The sequence below is a fragment of the Austrofundulus limnaeus genome, unplaced genomic scaffold (assembly GCF_001266775.1).
Source record: "Austrofundulus limnaeus strain Quisiro unplaced genomic scaffold, Austrofundulus_limnaeus-1.0 Scaffold52, whole genome shotgun sequence".
Classification (NCBI taxonomy): Eukaryota; Metazoa; Chordata; class Actinopteri; order Cyprinodontiformes; family Rivulidae; genus Austrofundulus; species Austrofundulus limnaeus.
This window is the reverse complement of record NW_013952454.1, coordinates 404168-411510: the sequence shown is the minus strand read 5'-3', so window position 1 is coordinate 411510 and position 7343 is coordinate 404168. Positions and strand designations below refer to the sequence as shown.

Genomic DNA, 7343 nt, shown 5'->3' with positions numbered 1-7343 from the left:
GAGTTACTTTTAGAACATTCTGAACCAAACTGAGACAAATGCATCCTTCCCAGATTCGAACCTAAAAACAGCTGGAACATGGAGGCTTGGTAAGACATCATCGTGTTCGGTGTTATTTTTTTAACAAAACCCAACTTTCCAGTTCCACAGCTGTTTTGAAAATAGCACTGATAATAATTTTTGCTCCTATATCATATTTGTTACACTTTTCTAGTAGCTGACGGCAGCTGATCTGCTGTGTTTCCTGTGTAAACGAATGTGTTAGCAGAATACCCTACAGCTGTTAGAAAGAAAGGGGCGGGACTGATTACAACTCCAGATTTGATTGGTTAATCCAAACTTACAGAAGATTCTCATTTTTACGAGCTGTTAACAGGGATGTTTCAGTGTGTGTGTTTATATGTTTATCTTTTAGCAAAAATATCTCAAGAACCACATAAATGAATTTGAATAAAACTGGATGTAATCATATGGACACATCCAACTGACCATAAAACACGATTATTCAGTCAGTTTTGCAGATACTGACCTATGATTTAGCATTGCTGTTGCTGAGACTGTTCCCCAAAATGTACTCTGAGCTCTAACATATTATACAGTAGTTTTGCTTAAAAATTTGCAGTTAAATGCTTAAAGTCAACTGTCTGTTCGCAAAATATCTCACAAACAACTGGATATTTTTTTTACAAAACCTTCAGGAAACAATCAGTGGATTTACTTCAATAACTGAATAACTTTTAGAGTCAACCCCATTTAAGATGGTTGTCACAGCCAACTAAAAGAGCTGTAATTCAGACAAAATAACAGATTTTGTGCTCCAATTTGGTGTGGTAGTAGCTGAGAGTTATTCGCAACAAATAAGATAATTGCGCAAGATCTTTGCTTAAAACTTTACCGCTGGATATTTAATCACAGGAAATAATCACTGCATTTACTTCAATAACTGAATAACTTTTATCTCATGAACTGCTGGATACATTTTAGCTAAACTCACAGGAAGACTGCATTTACTTCAATAACTGAATAACTTTTATCTCATGAACTGCTGGATACATTTTAGCTAAACTCACAGGAAGTAATTATTTGATGTTCTTCTCCAATTATGTTTTGCATTTAACCCAATTAAAGATGGCTGCAACAGTTAATCTAATCACTTTAAAAGGTATTCCATTAAAGAATGCAGAAAACACATACAAAATAATCTGATTGGTTTATTTTCCCCTCCGGCATAAATCTATTTTAAGGTGAAATTCTCAGACAGAAAACATTGAAACAAGCCTGTRTCGCACCTCAGTGTTACAGACAAGTAAGCGGACTATTTTTAAATTTGTTTCCCTCCAGCCAAAGCGAAACATTTTTCTGCAGCGTGTTTGGTAAAACAATCAGCCAGCACACATCTGTCCCTGGCTGCACACTCTTCTTCTGAAGTAAGACAACACACGTCGCGACAAAGCGCACAATGAAGTGTTTAAGTCCATCAAACCACAGACTTTGGTGCAGCCGGTGAGGTGTTAAAGGCCAGGCGGGGGTCAGAAGCCCGGCCCACGGCATTCTCCGCCACGATACATCCCAACACACAGCCACCATATGTCTGGGGTTTCACGGTTAACGAGCCGGCCCACCCTGTGTGACAAAGATGTATTCACAGCCAGTTGACTCGGAGGAGATCTGCAACACTACGGTGCCGTTAGGACAGAATACAGCACTAGCCCCAGCCAGTGGCCATTTGGGAGCGACAATAACCCAGAACGAACGGAGGAATAAAAGGCGTGTTTAGTGTGTGTTGGGGGGGGAGATGGGATAGAGACAAAGAACTTTATGAAGCACTTTAAGGGGGATAAACGTAGGCATGATCTCGCCCTCAGCCTCCTCCAGTTCCATCGCTTGCCTCCATCAAAGCCCCCTGAGACTCTCGCAGCACACTCCGTCACTCACAACTCCTAATAAGGCCAACAGTAAACGGCAAGGGAAAGAAGAGAGAGAGAGAAATGCAAGGGATGAAAGCTACTTTTTATTGCTCCTGCTTTGAGGAAGTGTTTCAGGTTGTCAGGGGGAAGGGTGGAGGGAAAACGCAGCTTTACACAATAATGCTGCATTTTAATAGAAACAATAAACTGATCTGCTTATAAAATATTATTTTCTCCGTATCCTGTTGTGTTGCCGCTCTGGGGACTTTTGACAGACATTATAAAAAAAACTAAAAAAAACTTTAAAAAAAACAACCTCCACCTCCTTCAAGCTTAAAGGTGCCAAAGCAGAAAGTGTGCGGAGCTCCTTGGGGAAGGATWTATCACATCTATTCTTTAGCTGCAGTGATTAATATCTTAGTAAAAAAAAGGGAGGAAAAAAGGTCAAACTTGACTTGAAACGGTCCGATGTATCACAGTTACATTGGAAAAGCGTTTGTTTCATACATCAATCCCTGCTGTGAAGTCCCATCAGCCTGGTCACACAGGAGGAGACCCACGCTGCAGATGATCAAAGACTTATGGGGGTGTCCTAGTTAAAGACAAGGGAGGAGAGAAGTTTGCGTCACCCTCAGCCGTTTTCGGCGGTGCTCGCTCTGAATCGTCTTATTTGACTGGAAACTAAAGAATTTTGAGTGACTTGAAGCTCAGGAGCGATAAATGCTTCCATCTCCTGCCATCCTCGTCCTCTTAACAGAAGATAAAACAAACCGACAGAACAAACAGCCGGCTCATCCCGAATCCCCTCCTGTTTTCTTTTTTCTGTCTAACACACAACCCAAACAACCCCGTATATTCACTGCTCGCTGTCATCCTACCCATTTCTTGTTCAGAGCGCTTGCTTAATAATTAATTGATTAATTAGTTCCTTCATTAATCATTTATTCATTAATCATGGCCTGGTTTTTCTGGAGGAAGCGGTGCAATTTGAAAAAAAGCCTGACTTCACATTTCACTCTAATTATGCTCTTTTTACTAATCAACGCTTAAGAGATGGAGTTTCAGGAAATTAGTTTTCTCCTTCCCCTCCGTTTCTCTGGCAGCAGAGAGCAGGATGTAYGGAGGTCAGCAGGTAAATTTGTTTTCCCCTCCCCATTTTATATGTTCTTTATAAGCATATTTTGCATGGGTTTTGTTGAAAGGAATTCAGATTTGATGCATTTGCAACTTCTGAGAGACTGTGGAAACAGATCAAGTCCTTTAATATTTAAAGGACATTCATCGGAGGAATGCATATCACCCATCGCCTTTGATACCAGAGCTGAGACAGGTCTGAGACAGTGGCGGATGTAGAAAATGTTACATGGGGGGGCAGGGGGGCATTGCTGGACCTATACATAAGAAGTCTCTTATATTTAAATTTTAAATTAATGTTAAATTTGAAGGTTGTAAGAGGCTTTTGGACTAACTAACTGTCGTGGACACGCTTATCAAAAAATGCAGAAACACCTTGAAATAAATGCACAGAAAAAAAAGTCCGCGTTTCTGGTCGTGAATTATTTAATTCTGGGCAACAATGAACAGAAAACAATCATGGAAGTCTGTCGAATTGARGCCACCGTCATCAGATGGCAAACCAATGACATAACCACATGTTAACACCATGTGACAGTTTACAACCAATCACAATCTGCCTCACGTTACTATCAGTCAATGACAAGCTCTCAGCTCAAAGAGTTAACATATCGCAACAAGAGAGGTCAGTCCGATGCTGGAGTCCTGACGTCTGGAACAAACAGATTAAGAGCCGACATAAGTTATCATAAGATATGAGCAGTGGACAGTGTCAAGGTGAAACAGAYATAAATAATTAGTCCATGACACCAACAATTAGCAATTACAAGTATTTTAGGGGCATGAAAGTGTGTGTGTGGTTGTGGGAGGGGGGTCAGGACTCTAAAGCAGTGGACAGTTTGTTGCCGTTTGGTCAAACCTTAAACCCAGCGTCAGTCCCAGTGGATGGGTACAGCTCATAAAATTCGAATACCTTTAAAAAAATTTCACTTTATTTTCATTCAATTCAGAAAGAGAAACTCATTTATTCCATATGTTTGATACAGATAGAGTGAAATATTTCAAGCTTTTATTTCTAGTAATTTTGATGATTATGGCTTACAAATAATGAAAAAAAAAATTGCCCCTAAAAAATTGTAACTTTTCAGAGATTTTGGTACTTTTGGCAGTATGGACTGGAGCCAAGTCCTGCTGGAAAAACAAATCAGAATTTCCATAAAAGTTGTCAGGAAACAGAAGCATGAAGTGCTGTAAAATGTGTTGACTGTGAACCTGGAAAAATCCCGGAGGACCAACAGCAGCAGATGACATGGCCCCTCAAATCGTCACTGACTGGAAATGTCACACTGRACTTAAAGCAACATGGATTCTGTGTGGGTTTCCACATGATTGTCATGATTGTCATGTGAAAAAGGGGACATCGGACCACTGAGCAACAGTCCAGTTCTTTGTCTCCTCTGTCTTGTGGACACCCCGTTTGGTTTTCCGATGCCTTCTCCCTGCAGGCGACRCCTCAGGRTGCCCTCAGGGCCTCTTGCAGATCTTCGAGTTTGCTGAGATTTGGCAGGCATTTCTGTAAGTTTTTTTTTTTTCTTCTTCGTAAATTTTGTAAACATTCTTAAGCGACGGGGGGTGACCATATTTATTTTATTAATCCAGAGGAAGACACAAAGGATCAATTGCACCAGCTTGGATAGAGAAGGTGGGTAGTGATTTTACAGCTTTAGTAACTGTTGTCACAATGTCTGAAGTTTTTTTCCCCTACACAAATTGCGGAAATTTCTGTAAGGAATTGTGGACGCCTTCTTCCAAAATTCTAACTAAAAGCCTGCTTCTGAAATTGTCTCTGGTTCAGGAGTGGCTTGGCTTCAGGAATGGGACATTTGTAGTCCATGTCTAGAATTAAGACATCACTCCTGCCCACATTATCAAAAGTAGCGAACACTGGCTATTACACTGAATTTGGGGTTTTCATTATTTGTAAGTCATAATCATCAAAATTMCAAGAAATAAAGGCTTGAAATATTTCACTCTATGTTTAAAGAATCTATAAAATGCATGAGTTTCATTTTCTGAACTGATTGCCAAAAAACATCAACTTTTTCCCGACATTCTGATTTTTTTTAGATGTACCTATAGGCGTGGTAAACGACTTTCACTTACTGCCACACCAAACTGCAGCTCAAGATCTGTAAAAAGTGACATTCGTCTTGTGTCTAACTGACTCCAAGAGTTAATCAGCTGTACAGGTACACCTAATAATTACATTCTGCAAAGTTTCATYGTCCGCCTTTCGGCACCGGGCGATAATAAATGGCACGTTGAATGGTGTGTGTAAAGAACAAAGAGGTGGCAGCGTTGTAAATCACCCTCTTGTTGTTTTCCACCGAATCCATGGATCTCCTGGGAGATGGGGTCATTTGTTTAATCGCCGGGAGTTAYAGCAGCTCGCGGACAGGAAAGATGGGAAGTAAAGTTCAGAAATATGCTCAGTAATGTGGATGAATCACAAGGGAGAGAGCGACAAGAGCCAATTTCAAACGTGTTTAATTAGAAGTGTTTGTGCGCCTTTGTGTTTCTGTTGCGTGCAGAGTTCACAACAGAGCTCTGCTGCTTTTCTGTGAAGAGGCTCTTCAGAAAGAAAGGGGAAAAAAAGGAAAGAATTATGCATAAAATTAAAGAGAACTCCAATGAAATGGAGGCAAGTCAGGCATTAACCTCTAAGCTTTAAAAAGCACACACATTAGGCAACACTAATGAGACTCTCATTGAGCTTGCTGCACTTTATATTCAAACACACACAGAAGCGCACAGCCCTGACTTCACTGTGCCTCTCAATGAGCTTGTCTCCTATTCATCTCACTCTCGCAGCAAACACTGCGGAAAGTGAACAATGTCGTCGATGGCCCTTTTACTCTAATGAGATGCATGAATTTACAGCAATACCACCCTCATTAAAAAATAATAATAATAAAGGAGGGGGGGGGTGAAAAAGTATTAATTATGAAACGCACTACTTCCTATCGAGAAGAGCCAAGGGGGTCTCCACTGGGCTCAATTAGGAAGAGCAGGCCACAAATCCCTTGACTAAATTAATTGATACCCCAGAGCACAAGGCGCTGAGTCCCAGCACAGAATCTATGCTGAGAATTCCCTTTGTTTTCATTTCCGAAGCGTTTTTTGAAAACGACGCGAGATAAGGGCAATTTTAATATTGTTTCTGCATTGTTTTATGGGTTTTTAATCTATCATTTATCAGCATATTTACTTGTTTTGTTTACTTGCGCCTGGGAATTTCTTTTCTTTGAGCTGCCTTGCTGCCACATGTGCACCAGCACTGTTTTCATCCATTATGTCAGCTGTTATGCATTCACTAAAACCAGCGTTTTGGAAAAATAAAAGAAGATAATGATTTAAAAAAAAAAGCTAAGTAAATTGTACTAAAAGCCCTTCCATTCAGAATACTGGGAAATAAAGAGAGTAGGGAGGGAGTCAGAAAGTACTTTGACAAAGGCCCATGAAAGTGCCTCTTATCGTTCATAAATCACTGCTCAAGCAGCCTCGCCCTGCATTGACCAGAGGTTTTGAAATTGAAGGTAAAAAAAAAAGTTTACTTTAGATATATTGATATTTTATTCTGAAATGTGATCGTGCACTCAATGTAAACAAAGCATTTGGAGGACTTTGCAGAAAACCACACAGAAGCTTGAGTCACGTAATTGACCTACATTGGACTGGTCAGTCAATCGTTTGTGTCAAGTTTAAGGTAGAAGTGCCAGTGCCAGACTTTGTAGGTAAATAAAAAAGGCCGATTTGGACAAATGTGGACTCTCAAACGAGATATTTAGATGAAAATATAAGAGTGCATCTGCTGCAAAACAAAAATGATTATAAAAACTCTAAAAGAAATGTCCGGGATCAAGCCGTACCAYAAAGACAGATTTCTGGATTCAAATAACAAACCTTTTCCCAAAGCTATATTTGTATGGCCCAGTACTGGCCCACACAACCCACTTAACCCAGGTACCACAAAGAGTGACGGCCCTTTGGTGGCCCAGATGTAGTGTTTGGGCCAGCACCACATAGGCCAAACCTCAACTGGGCCAATTGTGGCAAACCATCTTAAACTGTGTCAGCAGGATCAGGCCTGGCCCACATCCGGATGACAAACCATTTGCCACACCAGCAGTGCCAGCTTGATACCAGATCTGGTCCAAACCTGTCTGCTATGGAGGACCAAACCTATCATTATTGGAAATAAATGTATAAATATATAACTGGCGTATTAAAATAAATTATAGGGTCAAAAAGAAGTTTGACAAATAAATTATTGTGCCATTAAATCAATTACATCAATTATTT

At 40.3% G+C, this 7343-nt stretch overlaps 1 protein-coding gene across 3 annotated transcripts in view; it reads left to right on the top strand.

Annotated features, from left to right (window-relative positions):
• The window catches only part of kirrel3l (kirre like nephrin family adhesion molecule 3, like), a 43295-nt gene that overhangs the window by 1455 nt on the left and 34497 nt on the right, over window positions 1-7343 (top strand). The window lies entirely within an intron of this gene.